At 38.5% G+C, this 26,946-nt stretch overlaps 1 protein-coding gene across 2 annotated transcripts in view; it reads right to left on the bottom strand.

Moving 5' to 3' along the window:
- LOC307196893 (uncharacterized protein) overlaps positions 1-26,946 on the bottom strand; it is a 965,113-nt gene that overhangs the window by 97,677 nt on the left and 840,490 nt on the right. The window contains exon 13 of one of the 2 annotated variants that reach the window (XR_013831269.1): positions 3,632-3,670. The exons of the other annotated variant lie outside the window; for it this stretch is intronic. The gene's annotated coding sequence lies outside the window, so the exon portion shown is untranslated. Of the gene's footprint in view, positions 1-3,631; positions 3,671-26,946 lie in introns of those variants that run through there. 2 annotated transcript variants of the gene reach the window in all.

The raw sequence follows: 26,946 nt of genomic DNA on the forward strand, positions 1-26,946 counted from the left end.
GTGGTAGGCGGAATAACATCTGTCCTCCCCCCCCCCCAAAAGATTCGGTCCTATTCTCAAGAAACAGTAAATATATTGTATTACAGGCAGACCTCAGAGATATTGTGGGTTCTGTTCCAGACCACTGCAATAAAGTAATAAAGTAAATAATAAAGTAAAATATAAATTTTTAATTAAAAGAAAAATGTTTTACTTAATAAAGTAAAAAGTAATATTTTTTGGTTTCTCAGTGCGTGTAAAAGTTACGTTTATGCTATACTGTAGTCTGCTATGTGTACAATAACCTTAAGTCTAAAAAATACTAAAACATACATACCTTAATTAAAAAATACTTCATTGCTAAAAAATGCTAACCATCATCTGTGCCTTCAGAGAGGAGTAGCAGTAACATCAAAGATCACGGATCCCTGATCAACATAACAAATATAATAAAAATGAAAAAGTTTGAAATGTTGTGAGAAGTAATGAAATGTGACACAGAGACACAAAGTGAGCAAACGCTGTTGGAAAAAATGGTGCCCCAGCCTTGCTCAGTGCAGTGTTGCCACAAATCTTTAATTTGTACAAAAAAACAAAACAAAACAGAAAAAGCACCACACAGTATCTGCAAAGCACAATAAAGCAAAGTGCAATAAAACGAGGTCTGCCCGTATAAAGTAGGCTTTGCAGATGTGATTGAGATGAAGGACGCTGAGGATCCCTGAGCAACATAACAAATATAAAAGTATTTGAATTATCCACGTGGGCCCAATTTCATCACATTTAAAGAAACTGTTCCTGATGAGAGAGGGTCCTAGGAGATGCTGCTGTGAATGAACAGTCAGAGAAACGCAGCCTTGCTGGCTGTGAGTGAAAGGAGGAACCGTGGGTCCAGGAAAGTCACAGGCCTCTAGAAGTCGGAAAAGGCAAGGAAACAGATTTTCCCAGAGACATTACGTAAAGGAAGCAGCTCTGCTAACAGCGTATATTTCAATCCCTGAAACCCACGTGAAACTTCTGACCTCTGGAATTGTAAGACAATAAATTTGTGCCTCCTAAGCTACCAAGTGTGCAGTCACTTGTTATAGCAGCAATAGCAAACTAGTACACACAGGTTTTATTAACAGATCCAATGAGAAATAGGACTTACTAATTCAGAGACAAGGAGGTAAGACTCAAATCCCCTTTCCTCTTCCTGTTCTAGGCTTGTTTGCACATGCATTACCCGGAACAGCTGAGGGGGCTTGACCTTTCCGGGTTTTCTCAATCTGTGGCCTGCAGTTCTACTGAGGCTTCTGGAAACCCCAGCTGCTCCAAAAAAAAAAAAAAAACAACAAACCAAACAACTCTACAAACCACATCAACAAAACCACAAATCCTCTGGACAGAATAAACTCTTGCTTGTATGGGGCGAGGGTGGGCAGGGCTCCTTCTATCCTTTCCTTTCCTTTTCTCATGTTCTTTTCCTCCCCTGTACTCTTTGTCTCCCTTCAGCCACCTGAATATTGCTTAGCAGAATTTTCCTGTATGCGTTTCCTATTGCCTTCACTAAAGCTACATTAAAAAAATCACCACTCCCACGTTAGTCATTCGGGGCTGCCGTCATGATTCGCTTTACTGTTCTCACCACTGTTTATCATACGTCTTCAAGCTCACTGACTCCAGACCTTCCTCCTTCCCCCTGTCAGCTTTATCTCCATTTTTTCATGAACCTTTCTAGATCTTTAACAGCCAGGAAGCTTCCAATAGAGTTTTCTTTCCCAAGCATGAAACTTGAGCATTTTATTTTCACCTCACTCCTGACTAGGGCCTTTTTTAGGACTTCTCTCCAGCACCCAGATAAATGGCAATACTGTGAGCGCCTTAGACGCCTTATCTCCATAAGCGATATTAAAGAAATGCGTCGGGCTTCCCTGGCGGCGCAGTGGTTGAGAGTCCGCCTGCCGATGCAGGGGACGCGGGTTCGTGCCCTGGTCCGGGAGGATCCGGCATGCCGCGGAGCGGCTGGGCCTGTGGGCCGTGGCCGCTGGGCCTGCGTGTCTGGAGCCTGTGCTCCGCAGCGGGAGAGGCCATAGCGGTGAGAGGCCCGCGTACCACAAAAAAAAAAGAAAAAGAAAAAAAAAAAAGAAATGCATCTTCAGATTCCTCTGAAAATGGATTCCTTTTTCTGGGTTTTAATTCATTTCAACAGTTTGAATTTTCAGACAGACTAAAATCTCCTTCCCTCCTATAATTAAACCAGACAGAAATTCCCAGCCTTCCTCACAGATGCAGAGCACATGGGCTGCATAGGAAGAGATCTCAGTGCCAAGCATTTCTGGCACACTGGTGTTATTGTTTAAGAAAATAACCTTATTGAAGCATCAGATCAGGTGGTTGACTACAGGAGCTAGGTCACATTTTAAAAAGATCAAAGGGTACAATCTTGCAGTTAGATTCCATATATACGTGTTAGCATATGGTATTTGTTTTTCTCTTTCTGACTTCACTCTGTATGACAGTCTCTAGGAGATCTCATGGACAGTTCTGTGATTACAGTTAATACCATATCATATACTTCAAAGTGGCTAAGAAACTGGATCTTAAATGCACTCACTACATAAAAGGAATGATAATTATGGAACATGATGGAGCTGTTCGCTAATGCTACGGTGGTAATCACACTGCAAGATATGAATGTATCAAATCAATGCATCGCGTGCCTTAAACTCACACAACGCTATACGTCAGTTATATCTCCATAAAATAAATTTACACTTAAAAAAGCACATTTTGACGCAACTGAAAATTTAAGTATAGTAAGTAGAATCTAATACAACAATCTCATTGACAACTGTGCTCTATTTTCTCCAGAGTCTTCACTCCACAGTTTTTTTAGCCTCTCAGCCTCCAAAACACAATAGAAAACTCTCATTCCTCATCCCAGGTTTTCAGATGTATTCCCCCTTTTCCGCTTTGAATTACGAAGACAGACAGCCTCTTTCACCAAGCCCTTCCCCTCCAAGCACCTGCGCTTTTTTGCCCAGTCTTGGTATCCACGGCACTAAACGATCGGGAGGTGACTTGGAGGACCCGACGGTCTCGGGCACGTAGAGGAGAATGCGGAAGATGAAGTCAGTCGTGGAGTGCGGGGCGTTGAGTGGGGTGAGCCTTAGGCGAGGCAAATGTTTACCTTTATCCCCTCCCCAGGGTTCTTTTCGGCTGAGCCTGAGAACTAAACTGACATGAGACCGATCAACAGGTGAAAGCAGGCAGATTTATTTCATACAAGTTTTACGTGACACGGGAGCCCTCACATGCAATGAAGACCCCCCAAAAATGGGAGATGTGCTCGCTCTCACATTAGGTTGAAGAGGAGAGGTAGACTGTGGGAAAGCGACTCAGCTCTGTGGGAGCTACAGGAAGATGAGGGTTGTTTTAACAAGGTCCGTCCGTATAGAATCCTCTCAGTCTCAACTTCCCATCCTTGATGAGAAGAACGTCACTGTCCTCATAGAGGGAGGACATTTTTAGTAGGGAATTTCGTCTCCTGCTTTTAAGAAGGAAAGTTAGAGTGTTTTCCTTGTATCTGCTGTTTTCCAAGTGCCTTTAACTCGAAATAGTCAACGTATCAGAGAAGCATATTTTGGGGTGGCATGTTCTGAACCCTTTCCAGTCATCACAGAGTTCACTTTCTCCAGACTGAGGAAGCCTGTAAGAAGCCAAGAGAGGACACACTAAGGTACCAGTCAGGTCACTTCTTTTCAAAAGAAGCTTCACAGAGGTGGTCGCTGAGGCCCCCTACAGGCCAACTCTGGAGCTACCTCACTCCGCTCTACTCACAAATCATTTCAACACGCTGACACTGCCGAAAGCAAAGGAACAAAACCAGCCGGTGTCCTGAACAGAACCACACACTGTCAACTGCATGCCGGGCCTGAGGAAGGTTCCATGTGTAGCTCTTTCTCCTCAGTACCTTATTTTTAAGATTACGGCTACTACTGCATTATTCTTGTTATTATTATTGTATGCTATTTCCATCCTTCTGCTGACACTGCTACTAAGATCTGTCCACACTGTCAAAATACTCACAGAAACCTCACAAGAATAATTCCTTTTTGTAAATCGGTGCGGAAACCATGGAAAACAGTATGGAGGTTCCTTAAAAAATAAAAAATAGAGGGACTTCCCTGGTGGCGCAGTGGTTAAGAATCCGCCTGCCAATGCAGGGGACATGGGTTCATGCCCTGGTCCGCCAAGATCCCACATGCCATGGAGCAACTAAGCCCACGCACCACAACTACTGAGGCTGTGCTCTAGAGCCCACGAGCCACAACTACTGGAGCCCGTGCACCTACAGCCCGTGCTCCGCAGCAAGAGAAGCCGCTTCAATGAGAAGCCCGCACACCACAACGAAGAGTAGTCCCTACTCGCCACAGCTATAGAGAGCCCATGTGCAGCAATGAAGACCCAATGCAGCCAAAAATAAATAAATAAATAAATTTTAAAAAATAAAAAATAGAGTTACCATATAATCCAACAATCCCACTCCTGGGCATATATCTGGAGAAAACTCTAATTTGAAAAGATACACGCACCCCAGTGTTTACTGCAGCACTACTTACAATAGCCAAGACACGGAAGCAACCTAAATGTTCACTGACAGGTGAATGGATAAAGAAGATGTGGCATATACACAATGGAATATTACTCAGCCATGAAAAAGAATGAAATAATGCCATTTGCAGCAACAGGGATAGACACAGAGATTATCATACTAAGTGAAGTAATTCAAAGACAAATATTATATGGTATCACTTACATGTGGAATCTAAAAAATAATACAAATGAACTTATGTATGAAACAGAAAAAGTCTCACGGACAAAGAAAATAAAATTATGGATACCAAAGGGGAAAGGGGAGGGGGAGAAATAAACTAGGAGCATGAGATTAACAGATACACACTATCATGTATAAAACAGATAAACAAAATGGATTTACTGTATAGCACAGGGAACTATATTCAATATCTTATAATAACCTATAATGGAAAAGAACACACACACACACACACACACACACACACACACACGTATGACTGAATCACTTTGCCATATACCTGAAACTAACACACTATTGAAAATCAGCTATACTTCAACAAAAAAGAAAAAAGAATAATTCATTTTTTTCTTCCTCAAAGAATACAGTCATCTAAATATTAGGGTGTCCCCAAGTTCTAGGTAGCAGCTTTGCCTTTCTCTGGCATAAAACTTCCCTTTTCTTGCAGTAGCAAGGAACTAGCTTAAGTTGACACAAACGGGACTAGAAACAGATTGTTACATAGGACATCATGAATTCTTATTCTTGATCTTCACTCATGTAAATCATATAATGTTCACTGATAGGAATTAAAAAGGACATTATATACTTATCTAAATATTGTTTGAGTCAAATATACTCTTTTTAAAGTAGTGTTTGAATAACTGGATATTTTTGAAAATTTTTAATACAAGAAAAAACTCACAAAAGCAAAGAATAACGGCTATCATTCTTGAGGTTATCCCATTCTCAGAGGGACTCACAGGGTTTCAAGTCCATTCATCAACTGTGAGTTAAGGAAGACAGCAACAACTTCAGCTGAAGCATCTTTCTTCAGTGTCAGTGGGGTGCTATCCACCAAAAAAGAACCTTTTGGTAAAAAGTCTATAATCAACATTGACTTAAGAGGTTTTTAGAAATGCAGTCAGAGTACAGAATATTTAGGATTGTTTATAACTGCTCATGTGTTTGGTTTCTTTCTTACATATGTTAAAAGAGGGAAAAAAATTGTACCATGGAATACTTATAAAACTATTAAAAATAATTAGGTTCATTTTCTATGCCTGGTATGGAAAGCTGACTATGTTATAGTGTTGAAATTAAAGAACAAATTTGCATAACAATATTATATCAACAATTTTTGTAAAATACGTGCGCACAGGCACGTGTCTATGTTACAGAAGGTCTGAAAAGACGTGTGTATTAATAGGGCTTACCGCTGGACAGTTGGATTCCGTAATTTTATGTAATTTTATTGTCCTAATTTCTTATAACAAAGTTAAGCCTTTTGTAAAAAAAATAAACTTAAGAATGTAAGTAAAAAGTTACTCTTATTTCAAATTTATATAACCATCAATGATGGTCATTTTAGTTCTCTCAAAATTTAGGTAAGATGAGGAACACATGCAGTATGTGTATTTATCTATAAATCGATTCCATCTCACATTTTCTGTGGATCATGTTTAGACCCCCTGAGAAAATAGTAGCATTCATGGCAGTACCAGGGGAGTCCTCCAAGTAGCAATAATTTTGTCCGGTGAGAAACCTGCAATGGTTGAAGATGGGTGAGGGGCGTACTTGTGACCTTGAAAGGGAATTCTAGTTAATTAAATTAGACAGAATATATGGTAAATGTGTCAGAGCAGAGGCAGAAATAACTTACTATACAATATTCCTAAAATGGTGAGAGATGTTCAGTTTAAGCCAGAACTAGCTCCCCTATTATGCTGGTCAGATTCCACTGGCAAAGGGAGGAAGAGATTGAGAGCAAATACTATTCATAAGCCACAGGCTCCTCAGAATCAGCTGTAGGGTAGATCAGGAAATGTTGATTTAAATAGAATTTTACTGAAAATGACCCTTTAAATCTGGAATGAGCTGCAGAAAATGACTATGTAAATGGCCATCTTTCATTCAAGACCACGCAGCAGGAAGTGGCACCTTTGCTGTGTTTTATTTCTCACTGGAGCTTCAGAAGCTGCATCTTGGAGAAAGCGAGACCTACGTGCTGCTGTCGCACCTCCTGCCCTCTCTCTGGATGGGGACAGAAAAGGTCCTGCACATGCAGTGCAGCCTGTTTATTTCTTAGGTGTTTGGTTCTGTCAGCATCTCTACTTGTATATTTACAACGGAAGGTGATGTGATGGAAGGAAAAAGGGAAAAAAAAATTATAATCACGGGGCTTCCCTGGTGGCGCAGTGGTTGAGAGTCCGCCTGCCGGTGCAGGGGACACGGGTTCGTGCCCCGGTCCGGGAAGATCCCACATGCCGCGGAGCGGCTGGGCCCGTGAGCCATGGCCGCTGAGCCTGCGCGTCCGGAGCCTGTGCTCCGCAGCGGGAGAGGCCACAGCAGTGAGAGGCCCGCGTACCGCAAAAAAAATAAAAATAAAAAAAATAAAAGAGTGTGAGCTTTGATGGGATGATACAAAGAAGTCTTGTCAGGCCCCACTACGCTGAACTGGAAATGCAGGGACAGTCAGAAGGTTTGTTTTATGTATGTATTAGTACCCATCAGTGTTAATAGAGGTGGCTCAAACCCCGTCACGGAAACTGACTGTTAAATTTTCAGGAAGTTTTTAAAATTAGAGTTACCGTATGATCCAGAAATCCCACTCCTGGGCATGTGTCCAGAGAAAACCATAATTCGAAAAGATACATGCTCCCCAATGTTCATTGCAGCACTATTTACAATAGCTTGGACATGGAAGCAACCTAAATGTCCATCAACAGAGAAATGGACCAAGAAGATGTGGTATACATATACAATGGAATAGTACTCAGCCATAAAAAAGAACAAAATAATGCCATTTGCAGCAACATGGATGGACTTAGAAATTGTCAAACTGAGTGAAGAAAGCCAGACAGAGAAAGATAGCTATCATATGATATCACTTATATGCGGAATCTATAAAAAGGGTACAAATGAACTTATCTACAAAACAGAGTTACAGATGTAGAAAACAAACTTATGGTTACAAGGGGGTGAGGGATAAATTGGAAGATTGGGATTGACATATACACACAACTATATATAAAACAGATAACTAATTAGGATCTACTATATAGCACAGGGAACTCCACCTAATACTCTGTAACGGCCTCTATGGGAAAAGAATATTAAAAAGAGTGGTTATATGTATATGTATAACAGATTCACTTTGCTGTATACCTGAAATTAGCATAACATTGTAAATCAACTATACCCCAACACAACTTTTTTTTAAAAGTAAAAATTAAAAAAAAAATCTACCAGAGGGGTAGATAACCCAATTAGTAGAACCTGAATTCACCAAAGAACCTGCACAACGTGTTCAACCCTTGGCCAAATATTATAATCAACTGAGAAGTATTTTATAATGAGGAAGCCAGCCTACTCCCAGAGATTCTGATTTAATTGGTTTGGAGTGAGGCCTGGACTTCAATATTCTATAAAAGCTCCCCGGGTCATTCTTAAGGTCAGGACTTAGAACCACTGCACTATTCTCCAGGACTCTAAGCTAGGCAGTCAGTCGGGCTGTGCCCATGTCTGCTTGTGGCTGAGTCCAGACTACAAAAGGTCATTTCTCTCATTCAATTTGCAAACAGAATAAAGTATAATCTTACCGCAAAAAAAAAAAAGGTTTTTTCCAGGAAGCTTTGAGCTGTTACACATAGCCAGAATTAAAATTAAAATGTATAAATTTGCAATTAAATAAGTTATATTAAAACAATGTGATATCTATTCAAAACTTATCACTTCCTACTTTACTATATTTTCTTAATTTCTCTGTTGTTTATTTCTGTCTGTAGCATCTGTATGGTGGAAACATGATACTCCATGTGCCACTCTTTTTTTTTTTTTTGCGATACGCGGGCCTCTCACTGTTGTGGCCTCTCCTGTTGCAAAGCACAGGCTCCGGACGAACAGGCTCAGCAGCCATGGCTCACGGGCCCAGCCGCTCCGTGGCATGTGGGATCCTCCTGGACCGGGGCACGAACCCGTGTCCCCTGCATCGGCAGGCGGACTCACAACCACTGCGCCACCAGGGAAGCCCCCCATGTGCCACTCCTAACTCCTTGTTCACTAACATCATGTTGATTGCTTGGAATTAGCCACGGTGGAAACACAGCATGGGAACTGGAAAATGCCGTAAATCAGGGCTTGATTTACTTTCTGATTTATTGTTTAGATGGAACGTGATGGAGAAAATGTTAGGAATGTAGGACAAACTTAAAAATATGTAGCGTCTATAACTGCTACATTGTGAATAGCACAAAAAAAGAGAGATCACTCCTCCAGTGTTTGAAACCGTTACGTGTCAGCCAAGACGTTGCTCACATCATTGATAAACACGTGAAATCCCAACAAATGCAGAGCTGAAGGCAGTTTCATTCAATGAATAAACTCTGCACTGGGGAAGGGATCGTTTAACAGTAGGTTCTCCGTCAAATTTAATGACAGATACATTGGAAAAAGAGTTCATGAAGTGGGAAGTAACTGCATTTGTCAAATAAAGATTTAATTGCAAACCAGTTTGGCTGTGAATGTAAGGACTTGGTCGAAGTCAACAAAAGCATACTTTGAGACTCCATTTGGGCGTCTGAAATTTATAATAAATAGTATTTTACATTTTATTATTCTCGGTAAATAGGGTGATATAGATATCCTTTATATCAGTAAAATTTACAATAAATATATATGCCTGTGTGAATATATTTTTTCAGAGAGAAGGCTATGAACCATTTTCCAGCTTACCATTAGACATGTATTTTTCTTCTTTTATCCCCGTATACCAATCTATTTCCCTTTCTTCAGCCATAGGTAGTGGACTATATAACTTATTGTCCGAACTAGGATTCATTTCTGAGAAGGCTAGTGGCAAGTTAAGAAACGGGCTGAAACTTTGCCTTACCCGCACTTAACATTCTAATATGTTTAATGCATATATTTGGTTGGCACTTACTCTTGCTAAAGTATTGCATGTAGCCGTTTTGGGGGTATGGTCATCTTTTATCATTTCTATATCCTTCCTGACTTTGCTTTAATCATACTCATCAACTTTTGCCATACGCTTTGTGACTTTAAAGGTTTAAGATGTTATTTCCCCCACTAGGCTCAAAAAGATATTTTCTTCCATTTTTTTCTATTACATTTACAATCTCATCTTTCACATTTTGGTTTTAAACACATGGAGACTCCACCCATGCAGTCAGGATTACACAGGGAATGATTTCCATCCTTCTCCGTCTAACACTCTGCATGTTCCCCATTGATTTATGGAACTAAATGCATTGCACGTTAAATTTCCAAGTATTTATGCTTTCTCCCTGACTTCTGTTCAACCCTTTCATCTATTTGTTTGTACTCAAGCCAATACTAATCTTCTTATTACTGTGGATCGGCGATATATCTTCCTCCCTGTCAGAGAAAACTTTCCTTGTTTTATCTTTGTCAAAAGTATTGCTAGACGCATATAGCACTTGGGCAGAGTATTCCAACAACAAGGTAGCAAGAAAGGGGGAGGCCGGGGTCTTTCAAAGTTACTACCTTCTTTTCTCAATGTTTGGTCAATTCTCAAGCCAATGTTGCTGTTTTTATGAACTTCACATTATTCCTCATATAGTCCACAAAGCAATGGACGATATGAACCCCTAGTGGTTTATAAAGGTCAAAGAGAACGTCTGGGGCAAAAAAAGAAATCATTGCCTAGTAAGTTAAACGTGGATTTTATACACACCATATACTACACACCACACACACAGACACACACACATCTAACTAATTTATACCTAACCATACGTAACGAATTATAATCTAACCATTGATACACATTTTTAACCAATTTATATTTTGAAAGAATTTTCTATACTCTTCTATAACACAACGCTCTTAGAATCAGTATGTTTTATTTCTTGCCTAAAGTGTCTCAGCATCTTTTGTTGCTCACCTCCCTGAAATCAAATACCCGGGTTTCCTCTTTCTTTTCATCCTGTAATAACTTCCAATGAGATTTCATCTATATCCCTAGTTTAGTTGCCAAATACTGGTGGATGGTTCACAACTCTATCTCTAGAGACCATCTTTCTCTGGGATCCAGACTCACTGATGAAACTATGTAGAATTTCCAGTGGCATCCGGTACAGACACACACTCCTTCTGCATTTGCTGTTTCCAGGAAACATATTCCAAGTCTAGAGCTGGACAAGGTAGAATAGAAGCTTGACTACGGCACTGCTTTAACTTTCATGTAAAACTTGTCACCAAGTCCTAGTAATTTTATATCGATAATGTGTCTCTACCCTTATTACAGAGAACAAGTTAACATTATCTCACTGGAACTATCGGAAACCTCTCCTCGCTGCTCTATCCTCAATCAGCTTTTAACCCCGTATCTACACTGCAGCTGGGATGATCTTTAGAACATACAAACGTGGCCAAATCATTCTTCAGTGATTTGCATTTTTCTTTGGCCCTGCATTATTTGGCAACTGCCTTCCCCTTTTACCTCATTTAATACCCCTATAACCTTTGTTTTGTTGATTGCGTGTTTCACGTCTCTTTCCATTCCTTGAAAGTAAGGTGGTCATTCTACCTTCAAAGACTTTGCACATGCAGCTCCCTTCGCCTGGAAAAGCATCACCCCAGCCCAGTGAAGTCTCACGTATCCTTTAGATCACAGCTCAATAACCACTTTGTCAGGGAAGCATTCCCTGAACCTAGGAACCAAATAATATCGCCCTGCTATATGTTTTCCCATCTCTCTTCACTTGCTGCAGTGTGTAATCATGGGAAGTGTAAAAGTGGAAGAGACCCTCCCTTTCCAGAGACTGTAAATCCCACACGGACAGAGGTGCATTCTGTTTTCCTCACCGTGGTTTCTACTGCATGACAGGGTTAAGCTTTGATAAATACTTGTAAATTTAATAACCACAATCTTTATTGAGGTAGATGAAGAAAAAACAATTATTTTCATGACTAGATACAGAAACACACAGAAAATGAAAATGAAAATACAATACCACTTACAGTTACTAAACGAGAAGTACATAGATGTAAATCTCGCATTGTTTTGTTCCTGATCTTAGGAGAAAGAATTGCCTTTCACCACGAAGTATAATGGGTTTTTCTTTGTTTTTTGGGGTTTTTTTTGCGGTACACGGGCCTCTCACGGTTGCGGTCTCTCCCATTGCGGAGCACAGGCTCCGGACGCGCAGGCTCAGCGGCCATGGCTCACACGGGCCCAGCCGCTCCGCGGCACGTGGGATCTTCCCGGACAGGGGCACGAACCCACGTCCCCTGCATCAGCAGGCGGACTCTCAACCACTGCGCCACCAGGGAAGCCCACGAAGTATAATATTAACTGTAGAATTTTGGGGTGAGCACTACTTATCCAGTAGAGAAAGTGCTCCTGTACCCTATTTTTCTGAGAGTTTTCATCCTGAAGGTATTGAACACATCAGTCTGTAGTTTCTTTGTACGTCCATACACAATGGTAAATATTACATTCCAATATAATTGCACCTTGCATAGATTTCACTCTTGCTTTCTCTCATTTTCCCTCTGTACCCCATCCCACGGGTCTTTTCTCCTTAGGAAGCACTATCCTTTCTGGCCTTCTTCCCCAGCCTCCTACAATTTACTCACCACTTTCTCTTTCCTATCTCCTAAGCATGTATTCCAATTTCATCTTACACATGGATGGCTTTTCCTCTGAGAAGCCACTCTGACTGAATGCTTGTATTTCAAGAGCGATTTCTACAGATATAAAATATTTTCTACACATGAGAGCATAGTCAACATTATACTTTGATTAGTGTTTATATCTCTATATTCACTCTAAGCTCATACACGCTAAAACTTTAGTCACTGTAATTTTTCTTCCCAGTTTTAGCTTCACTGGCCATCATGGCACCTGAGCCCTGGTGGACACTCTCTATATATTAGTTAAATAAATCATGGAAAAATTTGGAGCATATATATAAGACTGTTTGAGTGGAGATAATTCTATAAATGCGCTTGCAAATATCATTCAAAATGTTAAGAAGTGGAGTGAACAAAATACAGTTTAATAAAGTAACAATTTTAAAAGTAAACTGTCATCTTTTTTTTCGCACATCACTTTGCCTTATGAAACTATGGAGCCTACCTAGCACGTTCTATTTGTCCCATTAGTGATCAAATGTCACTTAGAAAGCATTGTGACTGATTGGTACTATTGCCTTAAGAGTAAAATTCTGTAGAGACTCATGAACAATAACAGGGAGAAAAAAAGGACTGTCCCATTTATTCTTCCATTATGACTATGCCTGCGTAGCCTAAAACTGCCAACTCTCGTTTTATTTAAAGCACAAAAGGTACACAGACACAAAAATAAAGGATGAGCTGTGAATTTCCATGACAGAATCTAGTCAAGAATTTCAGAAACTGCAGGGATTAAAAGATGTGGATAAATATTTATAAATGTGAACTCAAAGAACTGTAGTCAACAGAATACTCAGGAAGAATTTTCTGCCCAATGTTTTCTTCCTTGTATAGTCAGACTGCTCCTTGAACTTCAGATCTAAGAAGGAAAATGACTTTCACTCTAGCATCCTTCCTAGTTTACCTGTACTTTCTGGAAACAGACGTTAAAATATTGCCAAATTGGATTTTCAGCAAGTTTTCTTCCTACTAATGATGTACTCTTTCTTTCAATCCTAGTTCTAGTCTCTTTATATTTCCAGACTTGTATGATAAGTTCAAAGATTAAAAGTATAAATTGACTTTCATTTAAGTATTAATAATATCTGTGTCTTTAATAGAATTGGCAATATCACTAACATTTCCTGACTTAAACCATATCGTATGTGTTTTAAATAATTTATGCAATGTTTTACATTATCCACACATCTCTCATTGCAATGTTATTTGCTATTAATAAACATCATGAGTTAAAACTTTGGGTTTGAGTTAGACACCTAACAGACATACCCAGAGACAGTTTTACCAACTATTTGGACATTCACCATCCCAGTAAGTTGACACACAAAATTAACCATCACAGTACATAGACGTTGCCACGTTTTCCTTGTGGAATTTCAGATTTGCTCTGGATCAGTGACTGGTATGTGTCTGCTACTTTCCATATGTTCTCATGTCAGAGATCATTTCAGTTGCCCTGTTTATGTTGGACGACTGTATGCTGGGTGCCTAGTGAACAGAGCTGCTTTTAAATTATGCCACGTGGAGTAAGAAGATAAATGGTGCTTCATATATGATATGCACACGTTTAAATGTTATAAACTGAGCTAACTGCTAGAAAACATGTGTCTGATCTGTCAGTGTATCTTTCACCGCTTCAGTGTTGTCATTAGGAGCAACTGTCATTTTTATATATAGTACTTCAGACATACTAGGGCTGTTTATGGCATTTTCTACATGTTGCTTTTCTACAAAATAAATTCCTGATGTCAGGTTGAAAAAAAATACTTGTGTGTACATATACATATATATACACATATGTATACATATACATACATACATATACATATATACACACATATATACATACATATATATACGTATATATACACATATATATACATATATACATACATATATATACACGTATATATACATATATATATACACATATATATATCATAATGGCCTAGAAAGAAATAGAAGTCAGCATTGTTAATTTCTTAAAGACCCTCCCCAATGGGCTGATGGAGAAATCCCTTTGTTCTTGCTTTACCCCCTTCTTTCTAACTCCAGACCTGTCCTACACCAGGAGGCTCCTTGGGTACATACCTATGGACACCGCAGCCAACCATCTGTACGTGTACTTCTTCATAAACACTGTTGTCACTTGGCTACCCTTTGGATCTAGGGAGGGACATGCTGACGGGACAGGAGATTCTCAATAGGGTAGATGAGGGAAGGGCCATGTAGGATATATCCTCAAGGCCATGTGTATAGGGAATTCAAAGGTCCTAGTAACTCAAGTTAGAAGGGAGAGCATAGGTTCCAGGCATGCACATCCCTTGACTATATGATCTCTTGTCCTTAGAGAAAAGTTACAGCCAGAGGAAGGTCAGAACATGTTCCTCAAAAGAGCAAGATCCAGGGCAATGGCCCTTTTGAAAAGATCTAAGGGGATCTCTGATAAGCAAGTTGTCTTTCATTCAGATTTTTTTAAAAAGCTGTATCATGACATAATTTGGATTACAGAATCCTGGAGTTCAAGTCTTATGTCACCTTTGCATGAAATTCTTGGAGAGTCTTGGGGACTTTATATTGTGTGCAGATGAAAGCAAATGTTTGTGACAAAGAAGGAAGGCTGTAGACAATTGGATTATTGCTACCAATTATTTGCCCCTCCTTGTAATACTATTATATATCATCCCCTCTGCTTGTCATGTGACTTGTCTGATCATCTGGTAGGAAAATCACATTACACAGCCTCTTTGATTTGGGACCTGGCGATGTGATGTTCCTTGGCCATATCCTAAACGCAGGACAGCCCCTTCAGCCAATGATCTACAAAAAGAAAACATCTGAGGCCAAGCTGGGTAAGCACAGAAGAGGCAAACAGAGCGGCAGCTGACTTGCAGCCTCTGATAACATGAGCAAGAAATAAATACTTGCTTTAGAGAGCCATTTAGATAATGCGTTTGCTATTAGCCACTGCTTTCTAATATACCATATTACACAAGGGGAAACAGTTAAAAAACACAATGAGGTTAAGTGTTATGAAACTGAATTGAAACTATTAATATAGATTCACAATTTTAAAAACTTTCACTGAAATGGCCTACAAACAAATATTACCCCAGTAGCAATGATAACTTCAAGAACTCAGATTACAGCTTCTAATATTCCCCTGTGTTAATATTCCCCTGTGTTAACTCAGATTACAGCTTCTAATATTCCCCTGTGTTGAGTCTGAATAAATTGTTGAATTCTGGTCTGCAGCATGGGAAGAACAAGATGAGCCTGGGACAAGGTGGTGCAAAACAGTAGGAAGAAGTTTGCACGTTCATCTTGCCTTACTGGGAGGAAATGGGTTGGGGAGGATGTGGACAAAAGGGAACACCTGTGTCTCGTTGGTGGGAATGTAAAGTGGTACAACCATTTGGGAAAACAGTATAGAGTTTTCTCAGAAAATTAAAAATAGCACTACCTCCTGATCCAGCAGTGCCACTTCTGCTCATATAACCAAAGGAAATGAAATCAGGATTGCCAAGAGTTATCTGTGATCCCAAGTTCATCGCAACATTACTCACAATAGCCAAGATATGAAAACAGCTTAAGTGTCCACGGACAGAAGAATGGATAAAGAAAATGTGGTGTATATATTTTTATACATTGGAATATTACTCAGCCTTAAAAAAGGGAAATCCTGCCGTTTATGACATCATGGATGAATCTGGAAGGCTTTATGCCAAGGGAAATAAGTCAGGCACAGAAAGACAAATACTTCATGATCTCAATCAGACGTGCAATCTAAAACAATTTGAATGCATAAAAGCAGAGGGTAGAATACCAGTTTCTAGGAGCTGGAGACTGGGGTTAATGGGGAGATGTTGTTCTAAGGACACAAAGTTTCAGTTATGCAGGATGAATAAGTTCTGGAGATCTAAGGTACATCATGGTGACTACAGTTAATAATACTGTGTTGTATACTTGAAATTTGCAAAGAGAGTAGATCTTAAGTGTTCTCATCACACATACACACAACAAAATGCCAATTATATGAGCTGCTAAATATGTTAAACAGCGTGACTGTTAATCGTTTCACAATTAATACATATGTCAAACCATCATATTGTGCATCTTAAACACATACAATTGTTATTTGTCAACTATACCTCAATAAAGCTGGGAAAAAAATACATGGCAAAAGTTGTTTAGTAAAAAAAAAAAAAATAATAAAGCTGGTGCCAAAAATATAAATCTTTGATAAATTAAGAAACTTAAGAGACAAAAATTAAATAAAATATAAGTGTAGAGTAGATAAACCATCTGTTAAGAACACATTTAAGTCGATTAGGAAACTGTGAAAAAGAGTGGGTATTGGGGCTTCCCTGGTGGCGCAGTGGTTGAGAGAGTCTGCCTGCCGATGCAGGGGACGCGGGTTCGTGACCCGGGCCGGGAAGATCCCACATGCCGTGGAGCGGCTGGGCCTGTGAGCCATGACCACTGAGCCTGCGCGTCCGAAGCCTGTGCTCCGCAACGGGAGAGGCCACGACAGTGAGAGGCCCGCGTACCACAAAAAAAAAAAAAAAAAAGAATGGGTATTGGATGAAAATTTACTGAAATGAAAAGGTAGATAATAGTGCCTAGAAAGAAGAGCACATTAATAAGGAAGATGAACAGTATCGTTTCTTTTTTTTTCTTTTCACAGTGTGGATAGATTGTTTTATTTGGTTTTATGTGCGCTCATTTGATCACACAAAGTATGAATCTTTTGCTTATACAAAGTATCTATTATAGAATACTTTGTATAATAATTTGGTTTTAACAATAGTAGATGCTAGATGTGAGGGACAGGACGACTTCATTGTTTCTTGTTTTGCCTATTTGTTTCACTCTTATTTTCTGAGATGATACAAAGTCATTAGAACAAAATAAATGAGTTGGTCCAAGTAAAATATTTTGCTCAGGGAAGGGTTAAGTTTTGAACCTTGATTTCCACTGCTGGTTGCCTGTCCTTTCCCCTATAACTCCACTCCAGTTTATGTTTCATTTAAACTCCCAAGGAAATAATTAACGTATTTTAACATGGGAAGGAGCATGCATTTATTTAATTTGCAACATAAAAGGGGCGCATCGGTAACATTTAGTGTGAAAAGAAAACAATTGGCTGCCGGCTGCTGAAATTGAGAAATATCAATTAGGATTAACTAAAGTAACCTCTCTTATGGGTTTAGTTTGTTTTCTAGAATGATTACATTACAAAAATCACTGTGTTCTATTTCCCAGGGAGGTCTCTATTTCACAATAAAGCTTTCTTCTTCTAGGGCTGTAGTTTATTCTCCAAACAGCCTCAAGAAAATTAAATATACTATGAATGCCTATAATGACCATAGGATGGAATAAAAATACAATCAATGAAACCAAATTAAATTTCTGTTTGCAAACAACTTTGCTCACAGACTGGACATTTGTTAATTGGTTGGCGAAATTCTGCTTCCATTTGCATTTCTTTCATTTGAGTGTCTCTAAGTAAGGTTTATACTTAATAGCAGATCAGCTGATGACCTTTTTATGCATAACAAAAAGGCCTCAGTTGAATATCTTATTGTTAACCATTACTCACACAATAGCTTTCGTTGTGGATGAAAAATATTTAATCCATTCACATATCTATTATAGTTTCTTTGCTACAGCATCTCAGATGTGGAATAGCTAATTAGGCTTTCTGAGTATTTCCTGCTCTCTGAAATTTCTCAAGGGCCTCTGTTTTCAAGTTTTTACTTCATATTAGAATTTGATAATATTTCCACCCTAAGCAACCAATTAAGCTCTACCACTTTTATGGGCCTATTGATTTACTCAAGAAAACAATGGCAACAACAATAAAGTGTTAAATCCTTCATTCTCCCAGAGGTCTAAACAAATCAAACATTTTCTTACATTGGTCAATGAAAGAGTTTCCTCCACTTAGGGTCACTGTGACATTTTAGAAAAACTACTGGTTTTCTTTATATGACTGTAATGTGCTTTTCTCTGTGTTCAAATTTAACTAGAAAATTTGTGATTGAGAGAACACTAGTCTTAGCACACATGCATTCTGTGACCTGGATATATTGAGAACCCCCTTTTGACTCTTAGATACTCTGAACTTTATCTGAGTAAAGTCAGAATATCTTCCTCATAAACACCCATATTTTATGATAAATACTACGTATTGGACTGCCTTCCCCTCCTACTTTAGTATTTATAAAAGACTTTATTCTGAAATTCGGAGAACAAATCTAGACCCTTGTTTTCTATATTAAATCGAGCTTGCTCTTGGTGTGGTGTTCTCAGTCTAATTCAGGATTGCTTCCTGGGCTTGTGAGCTGTGCAATCACACAGGGCCCCACACTCAAAAGGGCCCCGGACTTGGTAAAATGTTCTGCTACCCCCATCTTAAAATTCTGAATAATTTTTGAACAAGGACCGCTCGGAGCTCCACGATTTAGCTGGTCTTGGTCTAACCCCTTATAATTCCTTACTCATTAAAGAAGTTATTTGATTATACCTTTCAATATCTTTTTATCTCCGTCACTCTGGTCCATCTTTTCTCTCCACAGGTACAGTATGTCTAATTTTGTCACATCGAATCTACTAATTCTGATGTAAAGGTGAGAATTTGGGTAACATGTGCATGTATAGACACTGAGTAATGCAGAACAAAATGGAGACTTTTTTCTTATCCAGAGCAGGTACCTTGTCAGAAGATGCCATTTGCCTCTGAAGATAACAGATCTCATCCGATGCTAAACTGGGAAAGATGGGTATTTTGCATGCTCTTTCCGTTCTTATCTTTCGATTGTCCTTAGACTACAAATCATGGGATACAACATGTATCTGTAATCCCTCTTAAGATTCTGGGAGTCATTAGACTTCTCAATATTAAGCTGGATCTGTAAGTGACCTCGGTATTCAAATGGCATAATAGTGGTGGCAGTGATGATGGTGTGGTGGTGGTGACAGAATAACAGCGGTCTGGATGGTGGTTTCTGCGGCTAGCGCATGTCAAATATGGTCTAGATTTCAAAGACTCAGCCCAAATACTACATTAACATTGGAGTCCGGTGTTATTTTAAACCAAATAATCATCTCCTGTTGGGATTCATGTAATATTTTTTTCTGTGGCTCTATTATAAAACCGTATTATACCATATACCACGTCCTGTATTGTTTTATAGACTAAGGTTGAAGGCTTCACAGATTATTCAATAAACACTGGGATATATACACAGCACATGAATGAAAACATCCTTGCTGATGGTCATTACTGAATTACTGAAACAGGTTTCCACACCTCATCAAAGTCTCCAAGAAGGAGGTATTAGCCATGGGGAAAGAATTTAAAAAGAGTGGCATAAGTGAATTAGCACCAGAATTCCAATTTATCATTATTCCAAAGAGAACTAGACCTGTGATACATGAGAAAATTTTCTAGTAGTACCCTTATATAGATAATTAGTGCTGGAAGACAGACCACGATTTAAGAATGGGCCTAATCTGAAAGGAACTTCTGAAGGCGGAGCAGGAGTTGAGGGATTCATTAGTCCCGTTTACTGTTATTGAAACCATTCTGATCATTTATCTGATCCAGTCTCTCCCCAAGACCTCAACTCCACAACTGAAAATTTACAAAAGAAATGAAGAAAAGTTAGTTTTAGGCTTCCTATAAAAGTTTTTGAAATTTCAATTCATTGTAACTCAGTGAAACTTTGGTAGTTCATTTTACTTTTAATTAAAGTGCATTATTACGATTAACGCAATAATAATTTAAAAAGCTATTATCTATTAATTGTAGATTCCACTAATTCATTTAATTCAATTCATTTAATAGAGCTTGTTGGGATATGAGTATGTAAGATAGGGACATAGTCTTTTTAGAGTAATTTCAATAATTAGGTAAACGGATGGATGGATGGGTGGCTGCATAGAAAGATGGCTAGATATACACACAAATGTTTAACTGTTGTGTTAAATAAAAATAACTATATCTAATGTAAATTATAATCAATTTATTTCACTTATTCACATATTCAGTAAGCCATATTAGTGATTTTTTTCTAATAAAATATTGGGGAATAAATTATATATTTAACTCCTTAAACTTAATGATTTCATAACAGAAGAGCTCAAGTCTCTTATGAATAAACACAGGAATCATAAGTGACTTAAATACATTGGGTGACCATCATATTGCACATAACAAATGAATTCAATTGCATTGGAGTCTTGGTTACATTCATTAAAGTTGCATTTTCTTTGTCAGTATTAAATGCAAAGTACTTTATCAACAACAGGTAATGTGCAAGATTAAAGGAGGACAAGTTTGCTCCTCAGGGTGCTGGCAGTGCTGTAGAAGGATCATATACATAAAGAAACACATCACGTTGAAGAAAGCGGTTAATAAACTATAAGATACACATTTTGCTCAGATGCACAGAGATCTTGGTGTTGGTTTGCTAAATAACATGTTAAATGTGTGTGCGCACCAGTGTATAAAAGAATCACAGGGGCTTCCCTGGTGGCTCAGTGGTTGGGAGTCCGCCTGCTGATGCAGGGGATGCAGGTTCGTGCCCCGGTCCGGGAGGATCCCACGTGCCGCGAAAAAAAAAAAAGAATCACAGCATTCCAGGCATGATTGAAATCCCAAAACCTGTGCTCTATGAACCTACCAGTCTTGCTGTGCCAGCATAACTGTTAGGACACATACAGCGTGTCTTCAAGTCTGTACCCCTGTGACAGAGGACATTTTGACAGGCACCCTTCTTAAAATGTATCGAATAAATGTTGATAATTGAAATGATGAATATATAAAGGTCAAGAGTTGTAAAATATTTCTACTGCCTAGGAATCTAGAGAATCTAGGCCTGAGTTTATAGTATATTTATGAACTATGAATGCAATTATCCCATTTGAAAAATGTTACCTACTTTACTACCTCTTTGCAGATTTTAGACAGTCTTTTGATATTAATTATCTAATTCAGTTAAAAAGCTACAATTGCCTTGCTGAATCTTACACTATTTTGTACTAAATAAATTTTATTTTTTAGTGGGGTTTTTTTGTTGTTGTTTTGCTTTGTTTTTTGTGGGGTTTTTTTTGCGGTACGCGGGCCTCTCACTGTTGTGGCCTCTCCCGTTGCAGAGCACAGGCTCCGGACGCACAGGCTCAGTGGCCATGGCTCATGGGCCCAGCCGCTCCACAGCATGTGGGATCTTCCCGGATTCCTGAACCGGGGCATGAACCCGTGTCCCCTGCATCGGCAGGCGGACTCTCAACCACTGCGCCACCAGGGAAGCCCTATTTTTTAGTGTTTTAAAACACCAATTTTTTACTGGAAGGAAGAAACAGATCATTTAAACACTATGTAAAATGGAAAATGCCATCTAGAATTTGAATCAAAAGACATGACACTTGTTAGAGTGTCAGACACAGTCAAAACTCCAGCAATTTCCTTCTGGGAGGAGAAATGAGTTCTCGCTCTCATTTTTGCATGCACATAATTTCTTTACAACTGATTATGCCAGTTAGATATGTAAACCTCCTATCAAAGTTACTGAATGATAATGATTTCTAATTGTTCTAGTTTTCCCTAAGTTGGAGCATTGATATTTTTTTACAATGACAACAATAAAAGAGGCACAAGAGTATGACACTTGTGTTGCTATCTCTTTGTGTTGCCCAAGGGGGGACTGCTCATTTATCATGATTGATAATTAAGATGAAATAGAAATAAATAAGTTGCTTAAATTTACATCACAAGAAACGAAGAGTAGTTTGGAGAATGTTATGTTTGAGAATGTAAAATTTCCTGTTTGATGTTAAATAATGGTTGAAAGAATACGAAATAGATTTAAAAAGTAAAAAGGAAGTAGAAAAATAAATTTTCCTTATAACAGAAACTTAAACCAGAATTGAAAAGTGAATACTAAACCTACATATAAATATGCATTTCTTTTGATTCACACCACACAACAAAGGCATATTCTGTAGTATATTGTTTGCTATATATTTTCTTTGAAGTCTGTCTTATTTTATCAAGGAATAGAAATGTGCCTATGAGGTATAAAATTTCATGAAGCTAAGATATGTGGTTCAGAATAATTCAAGTAATAACTTAAGCCATAATGATATTGAAAGACAAGAGCTTTTCCACCTTGTTTTGTATAATTTTATTAAGTGCCGTTGAAAATGAATTTATGTCACATTGTTCACGAAATAATTACTGTGAAGCATTAGAATTTAAAGGAAATGCTTTGCTAAACATTTTAAAATGTAACCTTTCCTTGGAATGTCAAAGTAAAATCAAAACTTCCATTTTAAAGGAGTCACGCCATCTACAGAAGAAAACTGCACTCCAAAGCCATCTAGAGTAAGTCTATTCCTTTAATATTTTGAGTAAGTGATCTAATAATTTCTGGCACTTCAGAACAAATGCTAAGAAAGTTACCTTAAAAAACCCTAGGGCTCCCTTGGTGGCGCAGTGGTTGAGAGTCCGCCTGCTGATGCAGGGGACACGGCTTCGTGCCCCGGTCCGGGAAGATCCCACATGCCACAGAGTGGCTGGGCCCGTGAGCCATGGCCGCTGAGCCTGCACGTCTGGAGCCTGTGCTCCGCAACGGGAGAGGCCACAGCACTGAGAGGCCCACGTACCGCAAAAAAAAAAAAAGAAAAAGAAATACATTTCTTAAGGCTATAGCTGCCGTAAGTGTTGATTCCTCTTATGGATCTGGGCAAAGTAAATTGAAAATCTTCTGGAAAGGATTTATCATTCTAGATGCCATTAAGAACTATCATGATTCATGGGAAGAGGTCAACATATCAACACAAACAGGAGTTTGGAAGAAGTTGATTCCAACCCTCATGGATGACTCTGAGGGGTTCAAGACTTCAGCAGAGGAAGAAACTGCAGATGTGGTGGAAACAGCAAGAGAATTAATATTGGAAGTGGAGCCTGAAGATGGGACTGAGTTGCTGCAATCTCACGATAAAACTTGAATGGATAAGAAATTGCATCTTATGCATAAGCAAAGAAAGTGGTTTTGTGAGGTGGATTCTATTCCTGGTGAAGATACTGTGAAGACTGTTAAAATGACAACAAAGGGTTTAGAATATTACATAAATGTAGTGAATAAAGCAGCAGGAGGGTTTGAGAGGATTGACTCCGATCTTGAAAGAAGTTCTACCACAGATTTCAAACATCACATTGTTCATGAAAGGTAGAGTCAATCAATGTGGCAAACTTCATCGTTGTCTTGTTTAAAGAAAAAGCCACGGCCACCCTGACCTTTAGCAGCCCCCGCCCTGATCAGTCAGCAGCCACCAACGTCAAGGCAGGACACTCCACCAGCAAAAAGATTATGACTTGCTAAAGGCTAAGTTGATGATTAGCATTTTTTTTAGCAATAGAGTATTTTTTAAATTAAGGGATGTACACTGTTTTAGACACAAGGCTTTTGAACATTTGATGCACTGTAGTGTTAATATTCACTTTTACATGTGCTGGGAACCAAAAAAAAAAAAAAATGTGTGACTTGCTTTACTGTGACGTTTGCTTTATTGTGGTGTCTGGAACGGAACAGGCAGTATTTCAGAGGTATGGCTGTAATATCCTCATTCTCTGTTGCATCTAAAAGGGGAACAGGGCATCTAAAAGAAAAAGCCAGACAGCATTTCCTCCAGAGCACAGATCTTCAAATTTTCACAAACAATTTAATTCATAGATCTTCCAGGAAAAAGCAGCAATGTAAATTTAAAAATAAAAACAAAGTGGATATTATCCTTTTGTCTTCCAGGTGATATTCCTGCTCCCTATTCAAATCAGTGGTGTTCGACCAGAGTAGGTTTTGTCCCCAAGAGGAATTTTGGCAACATCTGAAGACATCTGCAGTTGTCACAACTGGTAAAGGTGTTGCTACTGGCATCTAGAGGCCAGGGATACTGCTAAACGTCCTACAACACACATGACAGCACCTGCAACAATGAATTACTCAGCTCAAAATGTCAACAGAATCGGGACTGAGAAACCCAGATCTGGATGAGGCTGTCCTGTCAGTTCAAGTACTGGGTTAATTGTAATTTACTAAAATAATTGATGAATATCATCTGTCTTTCGTGGCGTGCTTGGAGTTCTCAAAATAAAACAAAATATTTGCTAAATGGACACAAAAGAATCATATCCTACAAAAGCATTATCATATAAAGGTTCTTAAAACATGGATTTAATAAATGATGATGTAACAATGGAAACTTCTGTTACTGTGACCCCCCATCTTAAAAATGACAGCTTGGGGCTTCCCTGGTGGCTCAGTGGTTGAGAGTCCACCTCCCGATGCAGGGGACACGGGTTCGTGCCCCGGTCCGGGAGGATCCCACATGCCGCGGAGCGGCTGGGCCCGTGAGCCATGGCCGCTGAGCCTGCGCTCCGCAACGGGAGAGGCCACAACAGTGAAAGGCCCGCGTACCGCAAAAAAAAAAAAAAAAAAGACAGCTTGATTGTTAATCAGGATTACAACAGACAATGCTAGATGGCTATTAAAAAATAGCTGCAAACAGACATTATGTGTCAGATTTTAATGGTTATGTTTGTACAATGTTTAATTCAGTGTTGGGGACAAAATATAACCTCTAAGATAAAAATTATTTGTAATCAATCCACTTGGTTTTGCAAACATAAAGCAATTTCAAATATAGGCAAATGTAAACCAATTTGTATGCTTTTTCCTCAAAATACACTTTTAATATTGTAAGGACATATTTTGTAAACTAATTTGTAAGATAATTATTTCATACAATTTTTAAAATACATGATAGCAAAAATTTCCGTCAGTAGCTGAACTTGGAAATATGATTTTATATTATGTTCACTCTATGCCCTAGTTAACACATTAGAGTTTTCAGCAGGTTCATCAGTATATTTTTTTTAAATCTACTTCTCTGAAGACATACTGAAATTCTAGCAGTGACATTTCAGTGCAGTAGGTCAGCATGGGACAAATCTAACTTAAATGTAGATATAGTTATATATTATTTTATGACCTAGGAGAATAAGCTTAAAACCCAAGTATATTTGAAATTTCAATAATCCAGCTGCCTTGCGTTGTGAGGAAGCGTTATTTTAAAGCAGTTATAATGACTGGTGTTCTGATATCCTGTTTCAAAGCCATCTGAAATAAACTGAGTGTAAATTTAACTCATCGTAGTTTCCAAATATTTATTGAAACCTTTGTTCAGAAAAAAATTGCAAGAATTGTCCAGTTCCCATTTTTGTTGGTACTAGAGACTCTCACAAGCAAAATGTTATTTAACAAAACGGTGCTTAAAACTACTTTTGTTGCTATTTCCTCTGTAGCATCAAATCCACATTAATGTTTATATCAGCTTTAAAAGCCATATATCAAAGTAAGTGCAGAATCCTGGAAGAGGCGTAACAGCTCAGTGATGGCCAGAGACTCTGAATTCTGAGGACATTGCATCAAATAATGTTGTTATTAGTAAGAGATGGTGGCTCTACAAGAATACATCCTGCTTTGATTTATGCCAGCGATAATTTAAACTGATTTTCTCTTTATTCAACAAAAAATAAGAAAAGTCATTACAGAGGATAGGTGAAATAGTAAGAGAAGTTTACAGGTAAACATGATTTCCTCAAGATCTATATACGTCTATTTTGTTTCTTGCTTCAATAGCTGAGTTTGCTTGGATTAGATGTTTTCTAAGAAAGTTATATAAAATTATATTTTTAGTATAATTTTAGTTTAGTTTTTAGCATAATTTTATAATGCTGGAGAAAGTCTAATGGTACCCATCCCAACTACTTGCTGAGACATAAAACTTTTACCACACGGCACACCCATTGCTACTTCATAAAGTTCACATAGCTCTGAGGGGAAAATGAGGAATGCCATTAAAAAGGACAGAAAGCTTACCATGTGGAACAAAAAGACTTCAGAGCAAAAAAAAAAACCACAACATCACCAAACACACACACACACATACACACAAAACAAAGCTAAGAAACAAACATAAACACACAACAGATATCAACTTTGATAATCAGTTATTCTCAAACCATTATTATAGAATACTTGGGAAAGTTTATTCTTGAAACCAAATGAAAACTTTATTAAAGAGATTATAGAGCTCCATGTTTATATTGTGAGCTACATCTCAACAAGAATTGGGCCATTACCAACCTGATTCTATAGAAATCTTACAGGTAAGTAAATATTTTCACTGACAGCATGAATTGAGCCATCACAGAAATTCAGCACCTTGTAAAGTATTTGATGCGAAGCTACACTTACTGACAAACAGCGACAATGCTACTGAAAGGTCCATTAAGTATGTGTGGCATCAACTTCCAAAATACACTGTAAGTTTACAATATTTTCAACACCTAACAAGTCTTTAGAGCTGTGGTTTTATAACCTCAGTAACTAAGACTTGTGAAGAAAGTTTTAAAATTTCTT

The sequence above is a fragment of the Stenella coeruleoalba genome, assembly GCF_951394435.1.
Source record: "Stenella coeruleoalba genome assembly, chromosome: 14".
In the NCBI taxonomy this organism is placed as follows: Eukaryota; Metazoa; Chordata; class Mammalia; order Artiodactyla; family Delphinidae; genus Stenella; species Stenella coeruleoalba.